The sequence below is a fragment of the Artibeus jamaicensis genome, unplaced genomic scaffold (assembly GCF_021234435.1).
Source record: "Artibeus jamaicensis isolate MK-2021 breed Jamaican fruit bat unplaced genomic scaffold, CSHL_Jam_final contig_452, whole genome shotgun sequence".
Taxonomy (NCBI): domain Eukaryota; kingdom Metazoa; phylum Chordata; class Mammalia; order Chiroptera; family Phyllostomidae; genus Artibeus; species Artibeus jamaicensis.
The window spans coordinates 14,231,062-14,258,974 of NW_026521837.1; the positions used below are offsets into that span (position 1 = coordinate 14,231,062).

Below are 27,913 nucleotides of genomic sequence, written 5' to 3' on the forward strand. Positions count from 1 at the left end.
TGTATAAAAGAAATTTTCCAACGCATTTTAAATGCCTCACTCTATTACAACCCAGAGGAGTAACTAATACTGATAATAATTTATCCAAAAGAGCATGTAATAGAGGTCAGAAAGATTTTGCTATCAAAAAGACATACGTACACACATACATGCAAACTTTATCTGCCTAGAAAAGAAACTTTGTGTTACTGAACAAAGCAAAACAATGCAAAAGGAAACAAAAACAACAACAATAAAACAATGGAGGTTTGGCTCTCTGTCACCACAAAAACCAAACTCGAGAGGCAGATGCTGGTATAAAAGGAAATAGGTTTTATTTGGGTGCTGCACAGTCTGGGAGAATGGTAGACTCCTGTCTCAAAGTTCTTCTGCTCAGCAAGACCAAGACAAATGCCAGTGTCCAGGGTTCCTGCTTCAATTTAAAGTACACTCATTCTGAGCCCTTAGGCAGCTTCGAAACGGTCTAAGTCCCCACCCAGGTAGTGTAGCTTGTTCCCAGCTGCTGTTCATTTAGGCTCCTTCCTGGAGTCTGTGTGTGGGGCCTGCACAACCAGAAGCCATGTGGCTACTAGGACCTCAATACTGTGTGCTCCTGGGAGAAAGAGTGTGAACACACCAGTGAGCATATCACCAGGTCAGCAAGAGAAAGAGAGAGAGAGAGAGAGACCATCCTGGAGGCCATGGATCACATGGCTGCAAAAGCCATGTAGCCCAGGGAGAGGACAGGCAAATACACTGTGCAAGTCCAGGTCCCGAGCAAGAGCAAGCCAGATAATGAGAGCATTTCTTTGTGCCCCCAGAATTATATTAGTTTGGGTGCAGAACAGACCAGGCATTTTGCATGCTTCAGGTTGTCCCACCTCCAGGCTAGACTGACAGACCTCTTCGGTCCAGCATCTTCCACTGTACCGTTTTTTTTAATTATCTTTTTAATTTGTTTAATTATTGTTCAGGTACAGTTTTCTGTTTTTTACTCCCATCCCAGCCCACTCCCCCCAGGGCTCCCCACCTCCCTCCCATTTCCACCTCCCTTAGTTGTTGTCCACGTGTCCTTTATACTAGCACCGTTTTTATCTCCACGGTACATGTGCCTGCCTTCCCTTGGTCCCACCCCCAATCTGATACTGCAAGTGGGGAGGAGGGCTTTTTGCTCTATCCAATTATCTTGCTAGCCTTTTGCCCACCCAGTGTAAGCACCTCTCCCCACTGTCCTTTTGGCTGGTGGGGGAGACTTCCCTAGCACTTCAGACAGACTATCTACTGGTAACAATTACATGGAAAATAATTAGATCAGAGTCAGTCATGTGACCAGGGCTCCAGATCATTCAATCAAATCCAACCTGGAAGACTTTTCTGTTTACTGAGTCTCATCCACACCCCTTACTCATTCCATTTTTCATTCCTTCGTTATTTTTGTTATTTTAAAAATGTTGAGGCTGCTTACAGTTAATTTTAGGTAGGCCTTAGCTCCAAACACGTATTTATGTGTTACAATAACTTTTACTTTTCTAGAATTTGCTATTTAAATGCTTCACTATTTAAAGATTACTCCAGGTGTGGCATTTGTAGCACATGACTAAGCGTGTTAACACTTGCTTTATCATTAACATTTACCAAATGTTAACATCCTCAAGGAAAAGAATATTGTCCCCCTTTTTTTCCGTTTTCAGAACCATTTTATACAAAGTCACAGTATCAGAACTCTGGTAGAAAATGGGGAGGAGGGGTGAGGCAGGAGGGAGAACCTCAGCTCAGGTGTCCGGGGTCTCACCTTGCAGCTCCTTAAAGAGGAAGGCATCCTGCTACTCCTTCATACGTTGTGCAGAGTGTGACTCATCCAGAAACAGTGACTAGATTTGCTTGATGTCACCTATCTGCACCCCGTGTCCTTGAGTTTCTGGCACACCAGGCTGGCGGCCACGATGAGCTGAGTGGCGTAGCACAGGGAAGTCTCCAGCTGGACGCGGGTCAGTACTGTGTAAGCATCCTCACTCATCTCCACATCTTCCTTCTCACATCAGATACCAAGGATCTGCTTTGTATCCTTCTCACTATAGAGAGAGGTGGAGACAATGAACAGTCTGTCCAGCAAGCTGATGGGGATGTCATGGGAGCTCTGGTAGCTGATACCCTGGATCTGAGTGATGCCACAGTTGGTGGCCATGATGAGGACAGGTGCCATCTCACTCTCCAGGGCCCAGTTGAGGAAGAAGAAGCTCTCCAAGTCCAGCATGTGATCACTCCTGTGTTTTTTGAGAAGAGGGCTAGGGAGCCCTGGGTCCAGTAGTTGATGACGTCTCAAGGATGTGCACCACCTCCTTGCATTTCTGGAGCTCCCCATCTGGGCATTGCACAAACTTGGCCTGGGAAACCACGGCATCAAAGTCACGGACACATGTGTGAAGGAGAGACACAGCTTGGAGATCTTGCCCATGGTTTTGTCCACGGTGATCACGTCCTTGACCTGGACCTTGTCCTCGGTCATAGGCTCAGTCATCTTGGTGGCTATGTTGTATATGGTCTCCATCTCCGTGGTCTTGAGGGTCAGCTTGCCAACCTTGGAGCCCATCCCTATGGCTGGTTGCTCGATCTGGAATTCCACTACTTCCCCTTCAGTGATCTGTCTCCTCCTTGATGTGAATGCCGATAGACCTCTGGAAGGCCTGTGTCAGTGCCTCCATCTTGCACCTCTCCAGGGAGATCTTGCTGCTGCCGAAGGCTGTGAACAGAGTGTCAGGGCCCAGGGCTTACACCATGCCCAGGGCGATGGCTGTCTTCCCAGTACCTGGCTGTTCGGCTGGCTACGATCACCGGCCGCCCAGCCATCTTCACTTCCAGAATCATCTCCAGCACCAGGCCAGCTGCCCTCTGGGCTACCAGCTGACTGACCATGCCCTGAGAAGCCTGTCTAGGCTACAAGGCATCATCCAGCCCCAGTCCCCAGATGTGGGAATGAGCTCCAATACACTTGATCTTCGTCACATCACGGATCTCTGGGACCTTGGTTGTGACCATCACGTTTGCCATGATGATTACCAACCACCCAAAAGAATATTATCTTATTGGTGCTAGGCAAATTTCGTTCATATCTGGTCTTCATCTTGTAAATCCAAGGAGTATGCAATTAACTTTGTACTCGAGACCATAGGAAACAAATTTCTCTGACTTCTCTCATTATTTTATTGATTTATTTATTGACTTATAGAGAAAAGGGAAGGGAGGGAGAAAGAGAAGGAGAGAAACATCAGTGTGTGTTTGCCTCTCACTCACCCTTTACTGGAGACTGCTGGCCGGCAACTCAGTCATGTGCTCTGACTGGGAATCAAGCAGCAGCCCCTTGGTTCTCAGGCCGGCACTCAATCCTCTGAGCCACAGCAGCCAGGGCTCTTTTTGTCTTTATAATTTTTTTCCATTTTAAAATTTCATTCTTATTAATTGGATCTTGAATGAGGCCACATTTTTCACTTTTTGTTGAGACTATGTTATGGTATGATAAAAGGAAATTAATATTGTAAATGTTTGTTCTGAAACAGGCACTATTCTTTATATTTTTGTTTGTTTTTTGTCCCAGACAACATTTCACTCATTCTTCACAGCAGCCATGGCAGACAGAGTGTGTGTTAGGTCAAGTTTGAATGTAAGGAAGTTTAGTCTCAGGAAGCTCAGAAAACTTAGGAAACTTTTCTAAGGCTACACAGTTATCAAATAATAGTGCTTAGTATTTGAACTCATGACCAGAAATCTTAAGGCCAGCATTCTTTACATGATACTCCATTGTTATGATCTATATCAATAAAAACTACTATACATTATTTTCTATTTAAAAGAAAAGAAAAAGAAGAGAAGGTTAAAAGAAGGTTAAAATGCTCTGAATTAAAGGTCAGATGACAACAGTTCTGTAAAACAAATTATCTAAAAATTTTTAACTGTATTAAATGTAAAAAATATTTAATTAACTTGGCATTCTGTATGTTTTATAAGATTTATACTTATCAATATGTTTACCAGCTTTTCTTCTTCTTTTAATTTGCTCTGAATAAATGTAGCACAATTTTCAAAAGGCTTAGAATATTAAAAGTCTAAATCCTTTAAATATATTGCATTTGTAATTTTTTATATTTTTTATTATTGTTCAAGTACAATTGTCTCCATTTTTACTACACCACACCCCCCGGGCCCACCCATCCCTGCCACCCACCCTGGCTTTGTGTCTCTTAAGCATGTTCATTGATGGCCCTTCCCCTATTTTCTCCCATTATACCCCCCCTTACCCTCCGGCTATTGTTATATTGTTCTTTACTTTAGTGTCTCTGGTTCTGTTTAGCTTGCTTGTTTGTTTCATTGATTAGGTTCCTGTTAAAGGTGAGATCATATGGTATTTGTCTTTCACCACCTGTCTTATTTCACTCAGCATAATGCTTTCCAGTTCCACCCATGCTGTTGCAAAGGGTAGGAGCTCATTGTTTCTTTCTGCTGCATAGAATTCCATTGTGTAAATGTACCATAGTTTTTTGATCCATTCATTTCCTGATGGGCACTTAGGTTGCTTCCAGCACTCGGCTATTGCAAATTGTGCTGTTATGAACTTTGGGATACAAAGGTTCTTTTGAACTGGTGTTTCGGGATTCTTAGGGTATAACCCCAGCAGTGGAATTGCTGGGTCAAAATGCAGTTCCATTTTTAGTTTTCTGAGAAAATTCCATACTGTTTTCTACAGTGGCTGCACCAGTCTGCAATTTCACCAACAGTGCACTAGGGTTCCCTTTTCTCCACATCTTCTCCAGCAATTGTTTGTTGATTTGTTTGTGATGGCTAGCATCACTAGTCAGCAGAGAGATGTATTGGTAATTCTTAGTTATTAACATTAAACAAAAATTTAACTTCTTAAAGAGTTACTTGAAAATAGAATTACTCCTTATTTTTAATTGTTCAGCTAAGGCAGAGAGAACATTTGCTTACTTTCTTAGAAGAGTTTGTCAAATTTTCTTTTGTGCCATTATTTCTCCTAAGTTTGTCACTCACAGCCATTCACTATCTTATCACTTAATATTGCCACTGCACTAATTTTCTCACTAGGTTCATCAAAATGATAAATTGTTCCCTTTTTACCAAACTTTTTTATTGATCTTTTATGTCTTCTCTAGTCATTCCTAAAGGTCAGAAGTAGTCTAACCACTTCCACACTCCATGTTTAAGGTCCCAGTCCAGAAGAGTTTTCCTCTCTATGGTTTATCTAAAGCAAACAATACATGAAATTGTCTGCCATTTATAATAGTATATTAATTACTTTTAATTAAAAATGAATCAGCATAGCAGAAATAGTATATGCATGAAGAAGAGCTAGCTCTAAAAGGGGGACTGCACTGGCTGAGTATCAGGGAACTACTTGGCAGCCCGTTTATTGGTTTCACTGAGTAGCCATTGGTGACACAGCATCGGGCTCCGAGGTGACACATGAAAAGGAGCTCTTTCCAGTATCTTTTACACATATTTCTGTTCATATCAGGTTCAGAGTTTCTTTGGAACAGAAAGTCTGCCTCTCCAAATGGCTTCTGATCACCTATTCATTGCTCAATTCAACCATTTGTGAAAAAAATGTTACTAATCACTAGCAATTCTTTCTAGGAATGGTGATGTCAGACAAGAAACTGGGATTAATTCCTGAAGGCATTAGAGATGAAGAATTATGGTTGCCAAGCGACAAAAGCTACAATGGAAAACTCTTTTAACTCTTCTGCTTCAAAGGCTCTTCCCTCACTTTTCCAACTACCAGAGTTTTTTTTTTTTCATTCTTCAAGGCATGGCTCACAACACTTTCTAAAAGAAACCTCACATCTTCTCTACCAACCTGATTGTAACCAGTTGGTTTTTGTTTAATTTACAGCATAAATTGTTCCCTTTTTACTCAACTTACAGGGTACTAAAATGAGTGTGCTACTTCAAAGAGTTCCTTGGGGGAAAAATTTATTCAAATTCACTGTCATTGCTCAGAGCATTTTTAGAGTAAAACTTCTTTTAAGAATTTGACTTCAGATTTACTGTGGAAGAAAATTGTCAACCTCATTACTTTATAGTCACAAACCATGATTCCTTAGCCTTGAACCTCTATTCTCTCCTTCTCTGGTTCTCAGGCTGGCACTCAATCCACTGAGCCACACCAGTCAGGGCTATTCTCTCCTTCTTTACCCTTCATCTATCCTAATTTTTGACATGAAGTTCTATAATTTCATTCTCTTCTTTTCTGATAAAAAATACAGCCACTCAGAGAAATCCTTTATAAAGCACATGGCATAGAATTGTTATTAGGATGTTAACATTTGTGGTCTATTTATGAAGCATCAAGCACCTCAATAAACATAAACGCTTTACGTGACTTAACTTTTTTGTTCCTCCCCCAAAGGTGTATGCTGTCCTTATCCTCATTTTACACAGCGAGATAAATGACAGAATTTAAGTGACTTGCCCAAAGCCTTGCAGTTAGTTCAGATTCAGACCCGTTAGGCTGCTCTCAGGTCCTGAGTTCTAAGTTACTACTCTAGGTAGTTTAGATGGCTTCAGTGTAATTGAGATGGTAATCAGCATTTCTGTTATTCTAATTTTATAGATATCACTGATAGACTACTCCCATTTGAATTCCCCCATCTTCTGTTTTCAGACCATGATATTCAGGAACAAGCTCCATATCCATTGTTATCAGTGCTTTTCCCCATTTTGTCAGTTCACATGTTACGCAGATTCTATGCTGTGTGTGCCATTTTACTACTGGAAAATCAATACTGATTATGAGTAGGACTGAAGGACCACCATGCCCATTAGATCCTCTGTTCCCTGCTTTGTATGATCATTTACCAAAATGATAAGGCACCCCTAACAAGAAGGTGGAAAGGATCTTCCTGGGAAAAGGGTTCCAGTTCCAGGGCGGAGCTGATTTATACTACCTCTCCTACTAACATTCCATCCCCATTCCTCAGAATTCAGTGTTTATGGTGATTGGTTAAGAGGGGTCAGAAAAGTGGGAATAGATTGAAAAAATAAAATTTTTGAGAAATTAGATATTTTGTAATTTATATAAATTTTAGTATAGTGTTGATACAGGTCTAAAACAGAGTATTTCCATTACCCTGAGCAACTCATTGGTGAAAAATAAATATATTCAATTAGATTGCTTGAATCATCTTTTCATGTAACTTAATACCACATTGGGTTATGGTAAGTAGAGAGGAAGGAGCTCCTGTCAATCAGAGGGTATTTTATATTAATAAAGATAAATTACTTACTTATCAGAAGCCTAAGTCCTTTCTATAGTAACTATTCTTGTGGTCATCCAGGTTTTTTTTTTTAAAACAAACAAACAAAAACTACCAAAACAACTTTTATTTTTCCAGAGTTGATTTATCAAATGGTTTTCTCTCTCTTACGTCCAAAAATATATATCCCAATTTTAAGGCTATAAAAAAAGTTGAGTTTTTCCATTGAAATGTCTTTAAATTATCCTAACAGCAGCTACTTGGATGCTGTTCCTGAAAATTTTTTCAGTATATCCATGGGTAAACTTTTAAAGTATTTTTTGTATGCTTTAGTTTTGAGTTCATTCACTTATTCATTTATCAGATATTTATTGAGCATTTATTTTGTATCAGATACTGATTCAGGAACTTAGATGAAGAGTTAAATGAAATAAATACATTTCTATTTTCATAAAGCATATATTCTATTTAGCTGTGACAGAAAATAAGAATATCACATATATATGTACACACACAATCACAAGGTAATTTGAGATAGTATGGAAGTTGACAGAATACAAAACACAAAGTGTAGTATTGACATGGAGATTACTGGTGCAGTGAGATCAGGTGTATGTATTTGAGCAGGATATAATTTTGGAAGAGTCTTCTTTACAAAAATAACATGACATGAGCTTTAAATAGTTGGTAAGTAGAAACAAATCTAAGGTGAGTACATGTGGGGCATAGAGAGATTCTTGTGTGAAATGACTCAAGGATAAAACCACACCAGACCAAGAAGGAGTTTACCATAAATTTTAATGAGTTTAATGTATGTGTAGTGGAAACTACTGGAGAGTCTTAAGCAGGAGAAGTGTATAATTGGACTTATTCTTTAAAAAGAAAATTCAAGTTACCGGGAAGATAATAGACCATGCTGGAGTAAAAAATAAAAACAGGGGCACTAGCAATGGGTTAGGAAAGAAATGACAAAAACTTAGATTAAGGTAGCAAGAGTGGAGATGACGGAAAATAGATAAACTCAAAACATATTTGCCAGAAGAGTCAGCAAGACTTGCTGATAAATTGCAAGTGAGGGGAAAGGCAAGAGGAATAAAAATGACTTCTTAAATATGGACCTAGCCAGGTTGTAGAAGTTAGAGGGAGGGTGACCACAGCAATGACTGAGATGCATAGAAAGGGAATGTTCAGAAAATGGGGTGTGGAAGAAGGAGGAATCAAAAGTTCTTTTTGTGACATGCTAAGTTTGCCAAATTTATGAGATATCACAGTGAAGACACCTAGTTAGCAGGCAGATAATGAGAGTTGCACTGGGACTGAAATGTACAATAGAGAAGCTGAAGCCCATTAAGTGCTCATGAAGCCATGACACTGATTTAGATCAAGAAGGCAGTGTATGGACAAAAGAAAGAAAACCAGGGTGAAAAACGTAGGCCCACCAAAGTTTAGAAGACATCCACAGAAAGAGAAACAAGCCAAGCAGACAGACTGGGCAGCATTGAGACAGAAGGAACCATGACTGTTAGGAAAGCCCAGAAAGAGAGTAAAGCAGGGTGACAGCTTTGAGAAGGCTTCTCGCAAGTCAAATAAAATGAGAACAAAGTACTGAATATATGATTTCTTGTGCTTGATTTGGCAAAATGAAGGTCCCTGGTGTTCATAAGAAGAGTCTTTTCTCTGAAGCTGTGGCAGAAATGCCAGTTACCAGTGAGCAGGAGAGAGAGCAGAAGGTGATGCAGCATTGGTAATATACATATTTTACAGGAACTGTCACTTACAGGAATTTTTACAGCAAAGAAAGGGAGTTTGGGTTTGCCCTCAGTGAAGAATTTTCAAACATAAAATGATCAATAGTGCGGGGGTGACTTTCCTTGCAAGTTCCCCCATATGCCACGGATGAGAGTAAACATGACAGAGACATGATGTGATCTGTTTAGGGAGGAGAAGTGGCCATTTTCCCAGAGGAAAAAGGCCATGAGCAGTGGCCAGTTTCTCAGGGGAAAAAGGCTGTGAGCCCCTTCCTCCAGGGCTTTCATTGGGTTGTGATACTCAGGAATACAGGGCGGCAAGGATCAAACAGTAGATAACATTTCAAAGAAATCTGAGGGCTTAGTCTGAGTCAGAGTCTGTCAGGAATGAGGGTTGCAGAACTTTGGGGAGATGTACTCATTTCCTCTCGGACCCTTATGTGAATGAAAGCACTCTTAGCAGAGCAGATTTCACAGGTTTATCAGGAAGTCTTTGTGGTGCCAAATTTTTCCTCAGGACACGCTCTAGCAAGGCAAGGAGCTGCACCGCTCCCCAACAAGTATTCAGGCTTAAGGGGATTAGAGCCAGAAAGGGCTTTTCCCAGAGAACATGGGGACTCAGGCTTTGTCAAAGCTGGGGGCAAGAGTCCATTGCTCTTTGTTGCAGCCCCCCGAGTCCTTCCATGAAGGCCTCCCAGGTGATTGAGTCTGGCTTAGGTTGCCCCCCACTATAAGGGGTCTTACCCATCATTGACTTCTGACCAAGCTTTGGGGGCAGGGAGAGGAAACCGAGGCAGCATTTGCTACCAAAGACAGGCCTTGTCTCCTGCCACTCACATTCCAAAGGTCCTCCCTCACCCTTAGCCACAAGAGATCGAGATACAATTCCTAGAACCAGGCAGAGTGGTCTATAACACAATAGAAAGAAAAAAACATGATGATATAAGAAAAGGGAAACATAATTGCTAGAATACAGTTCCTGCAAGAACAAGTGTTATGAAAAATTTAAGAAATGATGAAAGATTTGGCCTTAGGAGCATGGTCAAGTTTCTTAATATAACATATGTTTCATCATCATCATTATTAATGTTTGATATTTTCTTAATATCAGAGTATTTATTTCAATGTTTTAAGTATGAAGCTAATTGTATCACTGACTACATACATATATATTGAAATGTTCAATATAGTAGATTTGAAAACACATAATTGTTTTATTTAAATAGGTTTACTTCGAGAATTTTTACAAAATTAGTTATACAACTAACCTTATATCAGAAATATCAGCAACTACAAAGTCAACTCATTGCATGTTTCATTATTCTCTAGTCCTTGTAAATATTATTATTAAGTTCAGAATTTAAATTTTGACATTTATATATATATACATATATATATATATCATATACATATATACACACATATATATCAGTACATAAAGCTTTTGATGTTGTGATAAACTCTTCATATTTATTACTTTTGATACACATATAATATTCTAACAAGTCAATGTATGAGGTCTGCGCAGAAGGTATCCAGCCATGTAGTATGAAAAATAGAGACATTTATTGAAGAAGATACAAGGTACTAGAAACACTGTATATAAGACAATGACGCCTCAGTCCCCTTCAAAGTAGGCACCTCGGGATTTCACACAGTTCTCCCAATTGCCATCAGCTGCCTGGTCATATTTTTCTGAATCTCATTGACAATCTGAAATCTCTTCCCTTTCAAAGATGATTCTAGTTTTGGGAAAAGCCAGAAGTCATGGGGTGCCAAATCTGGGCTGTATGGGGACTGAGTCATTTGATGTTTTGCCAAAAAACTGCATAAGATGTGATGCATGAGTGGGCACATTATCCTGGTGAAGTTGCCATCACCAGTTGTCCACAGCTGTGGCCTTCTGAATCATCCCAATAGTGTCCACAGAGGAATATTCAAGCATAACATGAAATTTGATGCAGATTCATTGCTCTACTTGCTTAATCATTTTGAATGTGACAGAGCACACTATACACATGCTCACTGGACAGTGTCTACTGCCCCCACCGACTAGTACAGTGAAGTCCTCATTGTTCACATGTATGCATTCCAGCCCACTCTCCTTGGCTGCCAGGTTATGTTGATGTTGCACAAACTGTTCTAGTTATGTTAACAATGACTAGACTTTTTCTGGACAGACCTCATATGACATGCATCTTCATTGTTATTAAACATTTCCACTCATCTAAAATTTTACTAATATTAATTTTTGCTCCGGTGAATAATTTTGTATATTCATTTTTCCTCTTTGTGTGAGAATTTCTTGACTGAGTCAGTTATACTTGGTGCTCAAAACCAGAGATCTCACATATCGGTTATATATAGCAAATGTCTCCTACACAAAAAAGAGTTTCTAAGATAAAAATCAGCAATAACTGGACAGGCAGTCTTACTAATAATAACTGACACTTGTGTAACACTCGCACAAGGCCACGTACTTTCTAAGTGCTCTATGTATATTAAGTAATGTAGATCCTAAGAGAATTATTATTGAGACAACTTCACCGATGAGGAAGCTGAAGATCAAGAGGTTATATAATTTGCCCAAAATGATACAGTAAGTGAGAAAATAGAATTCTATTCCGGGAAGTTTGACAATATTCTCCTAACCATTATGCTTTACTATTTGAGCAATTAAAATATCCCCCTGTTGTGTTTCAGATTGCTTCTTTTTCTAGGTGTATTTATTTATTTATTTGTTTGTTTTTAAGATTTTATTTATTTCTAGAGAAAGGGGAAAAGAAAAAGAAAGAGAGGGAAACATCAATGTGTGGTTGCTTCCCACTTGCCCCACACTGGGGACCTGGCCCACAACCCAGCCATGTGCCCTGACTGGGAATCAAACCCATGACCCTTTGTTTCACAGACCCCTGCTCAGTCCACTGAGCTACACCAGTTAGGGCAATTTATTTTTTATTTATTTTATTGGGGTGACATTGGTTAATAAAATTATATTTGTTCCAGGTATACAATTGTATAATAGATCATCTGTATATTGTACTGTGTGTTCACCACCCCACATCAAGTCTCCTTCCATCACTATTTATCCCCCCTATGACCTCTTCTACCCCCACATAATCCTTCTTCCCCTCTGGTAATCACATGCTGTTGTCTGTCTATGATGAATGTTTTTGTTAATTTGTTTAGTACCTTCACCTTTTTCACCCAGCTCCACCCCTGCACTCCTCTGTGACAGCTTTTAGTATGTTCCCTATCTATGAGTCTGTTCCTACTTTGTTATTTTATTTTGTTCACTACATTCCCCATGTGAGGAAAGTCACATGGTACTTGTCTTTCTACAGCTGGCTTACTTCACTTAGTATGATATTCTCCGGGTCTATCCATGTTGTTGAAAAGGGTAAGATTTCCTTCTTTTTTTTTATGGTCAAGTTGTATTCCACTGTGTAAATGCACCACAGCTTTTTTGTCCACTCATATAGCAATGGACATTTGGGCTGCTTTCAGACCTTGGCTAATGTTAAGTAGCACTACATGGAACATAGAGGTTCATGTAGCCTTTCAAATTAGTGTTCTGTGTTTCTTTAGATATATTCCCAGAAGTGGAATTTCTGGGTTATAAAGCAGTTCCATTTTTAAATTTTTGAGGTAACTCCATACTGTTTTCCACAGCAGCTAAACCAATCTTCATTCCCACCAGCAGTGCACTAGGATTCCCCTTTCTGCCCAACCTTGTGAAGTCTTGTTTGCACATTGTACAGTTTTAAAGTGATCTCATATATGACACCTAGTTAAATGTTTTTATAAAAGTGCTTAATGTTCTTAAGGCTCCACAATAAACAAAAATTATTAATTGTATACTGATTTAAATATGTAGAAATTATGATTGAAAATAATATCAGAGAAACAGGGTTTAATTGTTGCTATTTGGTAGTGGTGGTTTTTCAAAACCAAGGCAATTCCAAGTAATGTTGCGTAGATTCCTTATTATTTGAAGAATACACAGGAAAGTCATAATTGATGGGCATGGTTTATTGATTAGGCATTTGACGATCAATGAATGCATTCCCTTTTTATTTAAGCAAAATTTATTTTGGAGGTTCATCATTATTCAACCACAGGGATACGTTTTTGGCTCAGTAGTTTCTGGTGGTCGACAATGTTAAAATGTGAAATGCTGGGATTTACATTTATCGATGCACACTGGTATGCCATTGCCTAAAAAAGAGTCTAGCATGTGACAAAACATAAGCACAAATGAAAACAACAGGGAATAAGCAAAGCCATGGATGAAAGCTCTGGCCATGCCTTGGCCCTAAGGGCAAGTAATGGATTTGATTTTACTTTACTAGTGTTTTTGAGGTAGAGCAGTTGTAGAAAACCTCTTTCCACGGGTTATTAGTCTCTTTTTATTGAAACTCTGAAGTCAACAATCAGGCTTCCTAGTTAGAAACTACAACTTTATCAAAGGACTTACAGAAAAATTCAGTTTTCACAGAGAGAGAGAGAAGGGGAGAGACATGAACAAGTAAGAGAGGGTTAACGGAGATGTAGGGGATAGGAGGAGAGAAGAGAGGAGAGAAAAAAGAGCACACAAAATTGGAAAACACCACCAGGAAAGGCCAAAACTCTTCTATTCACTTGTAACAGACAATTCCAAATTCCATTAAAAGAAAAATCAGAGAAAGTCAAAGGCACAGCTTTCTGCAAATAATTCACAAGCAGAGTGGGTCTAAAAAATATATTTTTAGGACAATGCATGGCAAATCAAAGCAAAAATACATCTAGTTCCAGGGTCCCTGAGAGCTTGCCCTAACCAGCCAACTGAGGGGCCAATACTACTGATTTCTACAAGGAAGGTTTGTTATCTGCCTAACCAGATCAACTTATTGAAGATTCTTGAAGTAACTATGCATATTGTTCACTTTCATATGCAATACTTGGGAGCATTTATATTAGAAGTTATATAAATTGGCACAACTGTGACCTAAATTTAAAAACAAAACATATATCTCCTACAAAATGTCTGAGGGCCTGCAGTTTGGAGCTGATTAGAAGGTTCCACATTCATTAGGGACTTAATTACAAGTGTAAAGAACTTTATAGTTAAGTATGAGTGTACTTATATAATGTTCTTGAATTCAAGCTGTTTTATTTTTTACATGAAAAAATGTATATCAAGATTTAAATATTCTGAGGTTATTCGTACACAGACATCTGTTAAAACTAGTTAACTAGCACAGAAACTATAATTAACATATCTTCCTTCTATCTTTTGCTCTACTATTCTCAACGTGCATTTGCCGCCTAATAGTCAAATTGTTTACTTGAACTCCTGTTAATCACATTGATAGAATGCCAGAAAATAGGGCGTGATCTGAAAAAGAAAGGTGCATTCTCCTTCCAAGCACTTTGACTGAAAGTTAATGCAGCAACTTCACATTTATTCCCAATGGCCTAAATATAGTTCTATGGCCATAACTTGTGAATTTGGAATAAAAACAAAATACAGTTTTTATTCCAAATTTTTATGCACTCTAGTGAAGCTCTTAAGGAAGGAAGAGAGTGTGGATACTGGGGGACAGCCCACAGTTTCTGTTACAAAACTACTTTTTGTTTGTATATATGTGGACACATAAATATACACAGTTAGCTAGATAAATATTGCTAAGGAATAAAGAGAACATAGAGCAGACAACTTAAAGTTGCTGCTATGAAGCTGTATGTGATATATGCCTGTACAAATGTGTGTACATATTTATGTGTGTATATGAAAGTGTGTATGTATAATTATTGATCCCTTACTAATGTTTCTGGTACTGTTCTAAATTGTATTTTATTTAGTACTAAATCTTATTCATGTTTCAAATGAGAAAATTGAGGCTTTGGAAAACTAAGAACTTGCAGAGAATCTTATGACTTGTCTTTTACTGACTTGAATATTTGTGCCCTTTATTAGGATGGGTGGATAGATGGATAGAATCTGAACAAATTAATTGATGGTTATAGGAGATGGATGGATACATAGATAGAAAGATGTATTCATAGTTAATGATGCACAAACATGTATTTCTTTTTTTCATTTCCTAGGGCTACTGTAATAAAGCACCATGAACTGGATGGCTTAAAATAGCAGAAATTTACTCTGTCACAGTTCTTGAGGCTAGCAGTCCAAAATAAAGGAGTTAACCAAGTTGGTCCCTTCCGGTGGGTTCTGAGGGACATTTTCTTTCATGCCTCTTTCCTAGCTCCTGGTAGTTTCTGTCAGTCTTTGGCATTTCTGGCTTCTAGATATATCACTTTGCCTCTGCCTACATCGTCATATGGAGTTTTTCCCAGGATTTCTGTCTACTCTGTGTCCAGATTCTCTTCTTCTTATAAGGAACTAGTCATTGGATTAGAGTCTACAGAATCCAATGAGATCACATCTTAACTCGATTACATCTGCAAAGCACTTATGAGTATTTCCTAATAAGGTCACATTCACAACTACCAAAAGGTAGGGTTTCAGAATATCTTTTCAGTAGACACATTTAAACCTTAGGTTCATTTTCAACAAAAATTAATGCTGATTGTTAATAGTGATATTTTGACCTCATTAATTAAGTTTATTTTCTAAAATTGCAAAAGAGGAATATTCTAAGGATTTTACTAGAAAATATGAGCTTGAATTCAAGTATACATCCAGATTGCCCTTATTCCAATGCCAAGAAACAGCTACTTTATCCTGTCTTTTAATGTGAAATCACCTATAAAAAAGAAAAGTTTAATATTTGGATAATTGAGAAACAAAAATCCCATCCTATCTAGATTTTTTATAATCACTTAAGCATCTCTAACTTGGTATCTTTCAAGATAGACTCAAATATACTTACATCTTGAAAAACATTGAGTGAGAAATTGGTGAACAATAAATCACTAGTTCTAAGTCAAAAGCCAGGTCCCAGTTGTAAGAACAGTCAGCACAGCCATTGTGTCTATCAAGAAAAGATCAACTTGAAAAAGAGTCATAAAACAATGAGAAAAATTATTGTTATATCTCAGGCTTTAAAACTCAATTCAAGGGCCAAATTCAAGTAAGTCCCAGTAAATAGGAAAACCTAATTGGTAGAGGCTAATGTAACTTAAGCTAAAATTGTACTTGGGAAACTACAGGATATGTGGTTATTTGGGTAGAGAGAAACATTACAGGATGTCCTATTGAAATTCACTGTGAAGTGTGAGTAGAGAGACATAATTTTTTAAACCAGGATTTAAACAGAGTTTGTCTGTCAGTTGTGTGTAGGATGGAACAGATGGAGGAGACTGAGTTAGAACACCTACGAAGCTCTTTTATTCATCTGTGTGAAGCGATGACATTGTCATTTAGGATATTAACAATGAACACAAAGTGAAAAGAACTTAGATAACATATATCTTGAAGTAAAATTTATATCATTTGATGACTAACTGGATCTTAAAAACGATTGGAATGAGTCACGTGCCATTCACAATTTGGAGACTGGATGACTTGCATGAATCAGGACTAAGAGGTAAGAATTTCTCAATAAACACAGCTGTCACAAGCTAGAAAGAAAAATAGTTTACAACATGTTGACTTCCTCTATTTTAGAACTTGGGGGAAAAACAGGAAAATGTCAAGTTAATTTGTATCTTTAGGTGTCTAAACAAAGCCCAGAGCCTCCTATAATGCTTCTTTTATTACTTCCTATAATGTGCCCTTGATCTAGTCCATCCTCCCTAATGGAACTTCAGGACAAATGTGAAGTGCCCACTGCTTCTAACAGGCACTTGTGTCACAGATTGAATTGTACTTTCAAATCTCATTTTCCCCAGGTTTAATGTCTAAATTATCTAAAAGATCAAACAAACCAATAAAATGTCAAAATTTATATAATGGACAGAGATATAATAAATATATCAAAGAAAATAGATTCAAACTCATTTTTGCCCCCTCGGAATTTAACCACTAATGGAGACATTATAAATTTCACAACTAATTTTTGATCATGCTTTTGTATATTTTTTATTTACGTAAATTGGCTTTAAAGTGTTTTAATGATTATGCTTTAATAATATTATGCAAAAAGAATACTTCTAAAAAGTCATAGATTGCATTTCAAGAGCTTTTAAATTTGTCCTTCTCTTACTCAGACATATTTGGGAGTCATATATTAGCAATTACTATAGAAAGTTTGGTTAATAACTTCCTATATTTTGCAAAAAAATGTAATTTATACCTGATAGATTAAAGTGGGTGCATATTGTAGGAGCATCTTAATAACATAGTTGACCCTTGAATAACAGAGTGATTAGGGGTGCTTACCCTCTCCTCACCGTCAAAAAATGCATGACATTGAATGCCCCAAAACTAAACTACTAATAACCTGCTGTTGATCAAGAGCCTTACTGATAACATAAAGTCAATTAATACATATTTTGTACATTATACGTCTTATATACTGAATTCTTACAATTAAATAAGGTAGAGAAAGTAAAGTTATTAAGAAAATCATAAGGAAAAATAAAGTTATGGTATTTATGAAAAAATCTTACAGTGGACTTGTGCAGTTCAAATCTATGTAGTTCAAGGGTCAACTGTAATGTGTATATAATAGATACTTTTTGTATTTTCTCATACTTCAGTGTTCATGGTTTCAAGGAATTTATACTACTCTTTGGATTTATTTTTTTAAACCTTTGGGTATCTTATGCCCTAGTAAAAAGTACAATCACGTTTTACAGTTTTAATAAAAAATACTGAAAAATTAAAATAAGCAATGATATGTCTACAAAAGTATTATCAAATCTTTTAAGGAAAGGTTTATTTAGTTTAGATACTTTGGAGATGGATTTAAGGTGATGAGATATTAGATATTCCCTGAGATATATTGAAGAGATTAAATCATTGTACTTGGTTAAAATTTGTACTAGCCTATGGAATTAGTCAGTTTTCATTGTGTGCAGCAAATTTTTTAATTAAAATGCTGTCACACAACACATAAGGATTCCTAAGAGCCCAACTTTGTCCCTCTGCTTTAAAATAAATATTAAGTGGAGATATTTATTTTCATATATATAATAAAGCAAAATGATGATATTTTGCAGAGCTTTTTGTGGAGTTTTTTTTGTATTTATTTGAGACACATGTGGCTGAACACACTAGCTAATTTACATAATGCTGTACTTTAATACTGATACCTTATCAAACGGACTCAAGGGTTTGGTAAGGATATCCGTGACTGACAGCATATCACATCACATGCAAGAGTCAAGGAATAGTTGCTTGAAGCAAAAAGTAAAGAAATGTTAACACTTGATTGATTATGTGGCCTAGATCCATTGGTGTTTTTGGAAAACAATGCGCCTTTTAGTAATAGCATAAATATGATGCATCAAATAATTACTCACCTGATATTATTATTTCATGGAGAACAATAAAGCAATCAGCATATACAAATGAGGCTTGTCCACAGATGCTTATATATTCTTATTGTCCAAAATCTATATGAGAATTATAGGGTATACACAACACACACACACACAGAAGGGTGGGCTAAAGTAGGTTTACAGTTGTCTGTATGAAAAATAATACAATAATTAATAGATAACTATATAAGAATAAACTCTGTATTTCACATACTTATAACTGTAAATCTACTATTGCCTATCCCTGTACATGTTTATGTGTGTGTATGTATGTATGTTTACATTTATCTAGAAAGCTGCAATCAAAGTTTAAAACCTCATTTGAAGAATGGCTCTGAGCACACTGTGAGTTCCTGATGATAAAGAGCAGATGGGATGCATTGCTAACTCAGTGTGAAACAGGAGGAAAATGCCTGCAGATATTTGAGGCTGGTATGGAACAGCTATTCCAGCCCCAGTAGCCAGGGCTTATCAGGGTGAAAGAATCAAGATGATGAATGCAAAGCAAAGTTTGTGCAAAAGAAGTGAAATCAGCCCGGTAATGACTTGATTCCTGAAAGGAAAACATCACTTCTGGAAGGGATGCTTTAAATGAACTAAAAAATAGAGACACACTGGTCTCAATAGGCTTCAATTACAACATTGCAAGATTTGTGTTACTGGCCCTCTGAGAAGCCCAGCAGTAACTGATGATCTGGAAGGGCCATATACGCAAAGTCAACTTCTCTTTAGTGTTAGATGCCGCCCCCACACCTCCCCGAGTCTCCTAAGAAAAGAAACATGCCAGTCAGATGGCAAATAAAAATAAAATTTCCACATAATCCACAGTGGGAAAAATTTTGAATACCTAAGAATATAGTAAATAGGCTGCTTGAAAATCTTACTTAATAACTGGAAGTCTACTTAATAACTGAGAGAGATAAAACAAGAAACAAATCATTTATTACTTAATAATGAAGGAGAGAAAGATCTCAATTGTTATCTGAGGATGGATAGAAGAGTGAACACTTGACCCCATTTGGTGTAACATTTTTATAACTCTTCGGGTGCTCAGAAATGCTCAGCGTGTGTAAACCATTATTCAGCTAATGAGATGCTAAACCCCAATTTGCATTGAAATTGTCCAGTGTTGCTTTTCACTCAAGAGATGACTACTCAAAAGCTATTTTAAGTGTCACTGCAAGCTTCTGTTTTCATTCCATTTTTATTTGGCAAATTGGGTCACATTGTATTATAAGACAATAATCAGAACTATAATGTACTCATGTTCCCTGATTTGGCTACACAGAAATGATAAAACACAATAGCTCCCTTACACCTGGCATGAAATTTCAGCAAAATGCCACACTGAAGCAAATCAGCAGACCTTTATGCAATAATTGAAATTTTTACATTAGAGCAGTTTTGTTCGCTATAGGAAGACAAAAATATAGGCAACAGTCTGACAAGCTAGAGCTCTTATATTTTTCTTGGATTTTGTTGGCATTGCAAACTAGCTGAGGGTTTGGTCTCCATAGAACTTATTAGCCCGAGGGAGGAAGCACCTGGCTGTCGCTGAAGTGCTAATGGTGACACCAAACATAGTAGACTTGTTTTGGAACCATACATAACCCAGCTTCAGGGCGATTTTCTAAGATGCCAGGTCCTTGGTAGAGCATCTAGATCTTTTACTCTCCCCCTCAATACAAACTGTGAGACTATCATCTAGAAAGGGCACTTCATGAATGTTTACCATAGTCACAATTTTTGTCACAGATGAGGGAGGTATGGCAAAATCAGTCAACTTTTACTTTGTTGGGAATGAAAACTGCCTTGAAGAAAGAAGTTGAGAACTCGTCTCTAGCAAAAGTTGGCCCGTTGGTCTGTAAAGGGCCAGATAGTAAATCTTAGCTTTATAGGCTGAACCACCCAGCTGTGCCCTTGGACGGGGAAAGCAGCCGTAGACAATGTCTAAATGAAAGACTCTAACTGTGTTTCAGTAGAACTTTATTTTCAAAAACAGGCTGGGGGCCAGACATAGCCCACAGGCTATAGTTCGTTGAGCATTTCCCTAAAACCACGTAAAAGTTCATGCCTTGATCACTCACACCACTGCTAGGTATGTATGCAAGCCACATTTTTTAAAAGAATAATTAAAAAAATAATAATGCTACCCTAGTGTTCATTGTGATTTTATCCAAAATAGGTAAAACTGTAATTGCCTTAATGCTCAACAACACTGAAATAGTCAAGCATATCAAATAGAGGTAACATTATCCATCTGCCCAAACATAAATTTGAAAAATGTATGATGATATCTCAATATTTTTAAATAAATGAGATTAAGTGAACAATTCAGTTGACAAAAATTTGTGCACATAAGGACAGAAATTGAACATGAATATATATCATCAAAACACTTAATTCTGGGTGAATGAAATTTGAAATTCATACATAGAAGACAGAGGGAAATTTCTGGGATAATTCTCACAGTAATTTAGCAGTCTCTTATTGAGCATTTTTACTCAGTATTGAGAGAACAAATAAATGATAACCTTATCTGAAAGAAGTTTATAAGCAATGGAATATGACAGAAAAAATAAAATTGTGGCACATCCTCCACTGGATAGTGAGGGAGAATAAGAGAGAAGATTCTAGGAGAACCATAACAGCATGAACATCAGGAGAAGAACTTGCCATAAAGAAAGCTAGGTTAGTGCAGCAGTTGCAGCTATGGTGGGGATGAGGGAGGAGGCCTGATGTGAAGAGCTTGACAAGACACACCAAGGAGTTTAAACTTTGTCTGAAGGCACTATGGATGAGAGGAGTGGGCTTCATTGATAGGACTTAAATTAAAAATCAAATAATGTCTTTAAAACTTTTGGCATTAATATGAAGGATCTACTAAGTAAAGCAAGGATGGCACATAGGAAACAATTTTAAGAAATATCACAGAAAAGTGACACTAGAGTATCAGTTGAATAGTGAATTTCTCACACTACTGTGGGGCCTGGAGCAAGGTTACTAGCCTTTCTAAGTCTCCTTACTCTCAGTTTTACAATTGACACAGCAATGCTTTCCTTAACTAGCATTATTAAAGTTATAAAAAAATGTTTTAAAACTATTAGTACAGTGCATGTTCTAAAGGATAAATGTACCATTGGAAGTTGCTAGTACTGATTATAATATGTTAGAAGTGGTAGAGCCTCGAATAAAATAAGTTTGGTAATAATGGAGAAAAAGGAAGGAAGTAATAGATTAGCAAAGCCGCTGGAAAGGAGAATAGAAATGACTTGTCAAAATTAACATTCGGGAGGATTAGTTCATTAATCCAATTTGCATTAATTTATAAAATTATTAAAATATTTGAGGTACAAAAATACTGGAGTCTGACCCAGTACTGATGTAAAAATATGAAAAACGTGACTTTGCTGAAGTATATAGAATCTGTAATATATATACTATGCTAGTATAGTGTATACTACACTATACACTACACTATAGTGTAGACTAGTAGGTGTGGGAAAACCTGAAGTGAACAAAGGAGAAAATATATCCATGTGTATGACTGAAGGGATGCAGTAAGGAGCTGACCTGCCGTCGTCCAAGTCCAAAACCACCCATTAGCCTGCAGAATCCATTTTGGCATGAAATGTGTAGCTGCTGTTGCAAAAAAACTCTTCCAAATTTTCTAAGAAATTCAAAGTAGAAAACCAAGAAAATACATTTCTAATAACAGCCCCAATTTGATGCTAATTTGTTTGAATCAGTATTGTTGATTGGCAATGCTCCTTTCCTTCCCACTTTCAATTCCGTCCCTTTAGCAATTGTCTCTGTGAGCAGAAATGGCAAGCAGGCACAGCTGCAGCCCCTCCTCCACTTACTTCTTTCTAATCTGTAATCTGGAATGCCTGTCAATGTTCTTCACTATTGTGTACTTTTTTATTCAATGTATAATTTTTCCATAAATAACTTGCTGATTTCATGTTCTCGTCAGTGATGTGGTAGCATGTCAAAGAGGCTTTTTAATCTGTAAACAAATTATGTCTATCGCTTTACCCCTGTCAAGAACTCCTTGACTCTCTTGCCTGATGAAAGTTAATTGGTTTGTTAAGCCCAACACTCATCCTTCTTTTTATTAATCCGTGCTAAATGTTTTCCATGCCATTCTATACTTGCTTAAGTGTTCTCATGTTGTTTTTCACTATCATTTAACCCAGTAGATATATATTTTTTCTAACTAGAGGTATAGTTCTTTCCAGGGGTTTAAGGGTTTAATGTCTGTTGAGCTTGTCTCTGTAAGAAGAAAAGATCTGGCTAAATTTTGCCCAGTTTAATATTTATATTGCATTTTAGCAAATGAATTTGCTCATGCTCTGACTTTGCTAAATTAACATGTGTTAAGTGGAACACAGAGTGTCAGATGGTGAATTACAGTTCAACAAGAGACCACAAGAGAATCTGAAATACAGAAGTTTATTACTCATGGGTCCTGGAAGAAATACACAGAGTGCTTGATGAGCTACACAGGGAGGGCGAGGCAGAGCGCTGACAGAGAGAGAGCCACAGGATCCGAGGCACACGCCTTTATAGGATCCGTGGGCTAAGTGTTTGGGGCTCCTTGGCTGAGGCCAGATTGGTCAGTTCCAACCAAAAGAGCAGTGCTTTGGTAAGTTGCACAGGGGTCATATCTAAGTACAAGGGGAAGCCTTGGAAGGTGGGATACCATTGATCATAAGGGCCACCGGGGAAGTCACATCAGAAACTTATATTTGTTTGTGACTCTATTGGCTTTTTACCCAGGACATGCAGCTGCCTGAGTGGCCTAGTGTCAGTTAAGGGACCTGTAGGCTGCCTGGCCAATCAAAATGGATGCCAAGGCAGCAAAACCATGAAGTAGTTTATCTCAACAACCCAAAATAGGAAAAAAATGTGATTCAAGACAGTGGCCTCTGTCAAATGACCTAATCACAAATGGATAAAGTTTATGTAAAGTTGAAAAATACAGTTAGGTTCTTATATACCTCTTTGCAGTGGAAGACAGGAAGATTCTGGAGAAGCCTATTTCAACTTATATCTCCCCTAGAGTCATGTGATGTCACTTGAAACCATGCTCTTTGAGAGTGGCATCCAACAACAGCTCTATCAAAATGTTTACGTGATCAATTAAGACAAAAATTTGACTTCCAGATATATGTTCTCTTAATTATTTTAAATACTAAGATTAGACTTTCTAGACATTATAATTTTTGCTAGACCTTCCACTTTAACTTAGTGAAATAGGATACAGTATACCATTGATTCCAAAACATGACATTATGAAGTGATCAAATGTTGAGAAACTGTATTAAATGTTCTATCTAGGGTAAATTATATCTGTAAAATGATATCGTGGTCATTTGGAACCAGCAAGCAGACCTAAATAGCATAGGACAAGTAATAAATTTTGGCTGAAATGGGTATTTCTGAACAATGAAGTGAAATGGAACAATAAAATATGCATTTAATGATTGACAAGAAATCAGTGAAGAATAGACTTGGCCATTTGGCAGCATGCTGAAGCATTATAACTTTTCATAGAAGTAAAACATTAATTCTATTCATTTCATTAATTGTCTATGATGTATTTAATCAAATTTATTCAATATCTATTTGATAGAAAACACTATGCTAGTTATTGGGTGGGAGACAATGTGTTTTCTCTACTTTTAAGGAAAAGCAGGAATGTGTACAAATAGTATACAGTTGTCAACAAAGAGCAAAGAGAAGAGAGAGAGCTGAACATGGTCTAAGAACATGTTCTTAAAATGGTTACGGTGAGACTCAAGGTCTCAAAATAGAGCATAGACATTGCAATTCGAAGGGGTTGCTTTTAAATCCTAATCTAGCAAGAGAATTTCAAGTACAACATCTCAGATTTGTGACCACAACACTATCAGATCCTGTAATTTTTTACTAACTCTTCTAAACTATTGGCCAGGCCCCAAAATTCTGTCATGGGTAGCTTCAAATATTATTTTACTGCAGAAGTCAATAAAACAAACAATGTCCATCAAAATTAATGAAGAGAACATAAGTAGACATATTTAACAGAGAAAATATAAAATATCTATACAAAGATAGTCTTTGTTAGTATTTCCTTATTTTAGCATAACATATTTTAGTGTCTTAATATGCACGTTGATAACTTATACTGAGAAAAATCAGAGAGAATAAATCACTGTTTATACCTGGGATGCCAGGGCATTATCAATTTTTCAACAAATCTTAGAAAAATTTGATTGGGGTAGTTTATGATTCTCACATATCAAATAATATCTGAGAATTACTAATATCCATATATTACTTATTTACTCACACAGTATTATTTGTTAGGTATGTGTTCCATGCTAGAAACTGTGCTGGACAGTAGGGTACATTTGTGTGCTGTATTACTAATTTCATGCTAGAATAACAGAAGATGACAAAAAATAAATAATGGAATTTTAAAGCAGAATGATGGTTTAGAATGAGGAAGAAACAATAAATAAGCTAGATAGGACATATATTACTTTGAAGGGAAATTATCAAATATAGAAAAGTTAAAACAGGCAATTAAGTCAATTCCAGGCATAGAGGGTGGTGGGCGGGGTGGGGGGGTGCCTGACAAAGTCAAAATGGTGCAAATAAAGGGAAGTACTAATTGTATTGCTTCTAGTCTAGATAATAGGCAAGTGAAGTAGGGTGCTCATTCTGAGCAATACAGTTTACTTACTAAGGTCATAAACTCCAAAGTGGCCATAGAAAGACAAATAGCCTGATGAAGGTCTAGAACCCTTTCCATCTCTGGGTGAGCTGCTCGCATTCTGGAGGTACTCAGTCTGACTGCAAGACCTGTGGCAGTGGTACAGGCTCTCCGGCAACTGGGGTACACACAAAACTGAGGAAGTTGTGAATGTTCCATTCTAACAAGTAGGTCTTATGATCTCTAGTCACAAGGTGCAACAGCTCATTTGTTAATTCAGCTCCCAATTCTTTCACAAATTCTAAAAACATTGTAACAGCACCGTTCCAATAAAACTTCTAGTGATGTCTTTTAGACCCATCAGAGAGCAGTCTTGTAGGAGAGGTTTGGCCTGAGGAGCTGCTGAATTAGCTGGATTGGTAACATTTAAGGAATGTTTTTTTAGATGGAGGATGGATGTATTGATCAAGGAAAGCACAGGACTTTTACTTGGAATATCGCCAAGGCTTGTAAAAACATTACATGTTCTGCTTGTCTGCAATCAGTCTATTCTGTTGGCTAACTCCCTCTGAGTTCATCAACCCCACACCTATTTAAAATTGAAAGAGAAAATACAAGGGAAATAATTACTTAAGATATGCACCAGTGTAAACAGACTGCTATTGTAAAAACAATAAAAATCTACCCAGATAAAGCTAGGGTTAGCTAAAGTGTTCTTACATTGAAAATCGCCTGATTCTGAACGACAAAGCCTGGAGGTCAACGATGACAATGCTCCTAAAAGTGAAATTGCTCACTATTGAAGACTGAAGCCAGAAACCACAAAACCTCAGGTTAACAGTCTGCCCAGTTTTCCCTCCCAGTGGAATAATTTCTAAGCGTGAAAGACAATCACCTAACTCACTCACAAAGTAACCCAATAAGGAGACGATCTTATGTGCGGAACTTGTTTGTGAGTTAAGCTCTGCCCCAGCCCCACCCTGGCCATGTGCAGTTGGAAAGCCTCCTGCTCAGATGTGCCCTTGAGCCTCCTTCGCACCTGCTTAGGATGAGTGCACGTATTTTGACAGGGATTTCTGCCTTCCGGTCCCACGACTGCTTCCTTGGGGGACAGCAAGTAACAGGGTAGGCTGCCTAGAGCACCCCTATTCTCTGACTCCTCACACGAGGGAGATTTTGGGAGGGATTGGAGTTTCCTCCAAGCTGTAGTAAAGGATTCTTATCCAATAGCACCAAAGGATCATAGAACAAAACAAACATTTAACCGTGTGGATCAGACTAGAATCACCAAGGAGAACAAACTCATTAAGTCGTTGTGTTATCATACAATGCCCCAGAAATTTTCAAACAAGCATATTTAAATTTACCTATTAATACAAAACCAAAAAGCATTCTTTTTTTTTACTCTATTTAAAGATTCCCTCTTGAAATTCTTCCTAGGAGGACTGTGCCACCCCTCAAGGCAGTTTCAACCATGTGTGTCTGTCTCTGTCTTTCTGTCAATTTGTCTCTACCAACTCTTCTTAGACTCAAAGGGCTACTTCATTCTCTGTCTAAACAATGCTTGCATTCTCTTGTAATGGCATGTCTTTATAGTATAGGCATGGTTTGGTGCCACAGACTTCATTTCTGTTGCCTATACAGAATAGCATTAGTCTAGTATCAATACAGTACAGATAGAGTATAGATATCTATATATAGAGTATGCTCTATCTTGCTAATAGAGTATAGATAATGCTCTATCTTGCTGAATTTACTTTTAAAGTATATTTTATTGATTATGCTATTACAGTTTTCCCAATTTTCCTCCTTTATCCCCCCTGCCCTGTACCCCCAACCCTCCAGCCTTCCCCCTCTCAGTCCATGTCTATGGGTTGTACATGTAAGTTCTTTGACTTCTCTCTTTCCTATACTATTCTTAACCTCTACCCATCTATTTTATGCCTACAGATTATGCTTCTTATTCCCTGTACCTTCCCCCCTATTCTTCACCTCCCCCTCCCCACTGAAAACCATCCATATGATGTCCATTTCTCTGATTCTGTTCTTATTCTAGCTTTTTGCTTAGTTTTTGTTTTCATTTTTTTAGGTTCAGTTGTTGATAGTTCTGAGTTTGTTGTCATTTTACTGTTCATAGTTTTTTATCTTCTTCTATTTCTTAGGTAAGTCTCTTTAGCATTTTATATAAGAAGGGCTTGGTAATTATGAATTCCTTTAACTTTATCTTATCTGAGAAGCACTTTATCTGCCCTCCCATTCTAAATTATAGCTTTGCTGGATAGAGCAATCTTGGGTGTAGATCCTTGCCTTTCATGACTTCAAATAAGTCTTTCCAGCCCCTTCTTGCCTGTAAGGTTTCTTTTGAGAAATCAGTTAATAGTCTTATGGAAACCCCTTTGTAGGCAACTGTCTCCTTTTCTCTTGCTGCTTTAAAGATTGTCTCCTTATTTTTAATATTGAGTAATGTGATTATGATGTGCCTTGGTGTGTGCTTCCTTGGGTCCACCTTCTTTGGGACTCTGAGCTTCCTGGACTTCCTGGAAGTCTATTTCCTTTGTTTGACTGGAGAAGTTTTTCTTCACTGTTTGTTCAAATAATTTTTTAACTTCTTGCTCTTGTTCCTTTCCTTCTGTAACCCCTATGATTCAGATATTGGAACATTAAAAATTCTCCTAGAGGTTCCTAAGCCTCTCCTCATTTTTTCGCATTCTTACTTATTTATTCTGTTCTGGTTGGATATTTATTTCTTTTTTTTCCTGGATTATATATATGAGTTCTGGTTTCCT

At 37.4% G+C, this 27,913-nt stretch overlaps 1 pseudogene; it reads right to left on the bottom strand.

Moving 5' to 3' along the window:
* Positions 1–1,751: 1,751 nt before the first annotated feature.
* LOC128627583 (ruvB-like 2) lies at positions 1,752–3,027 on the bottom strand (annotated as a pseudogene).
* Between the last annotated feature and the right edge of the window lie 24,886 nt (positions 3,028–27,913).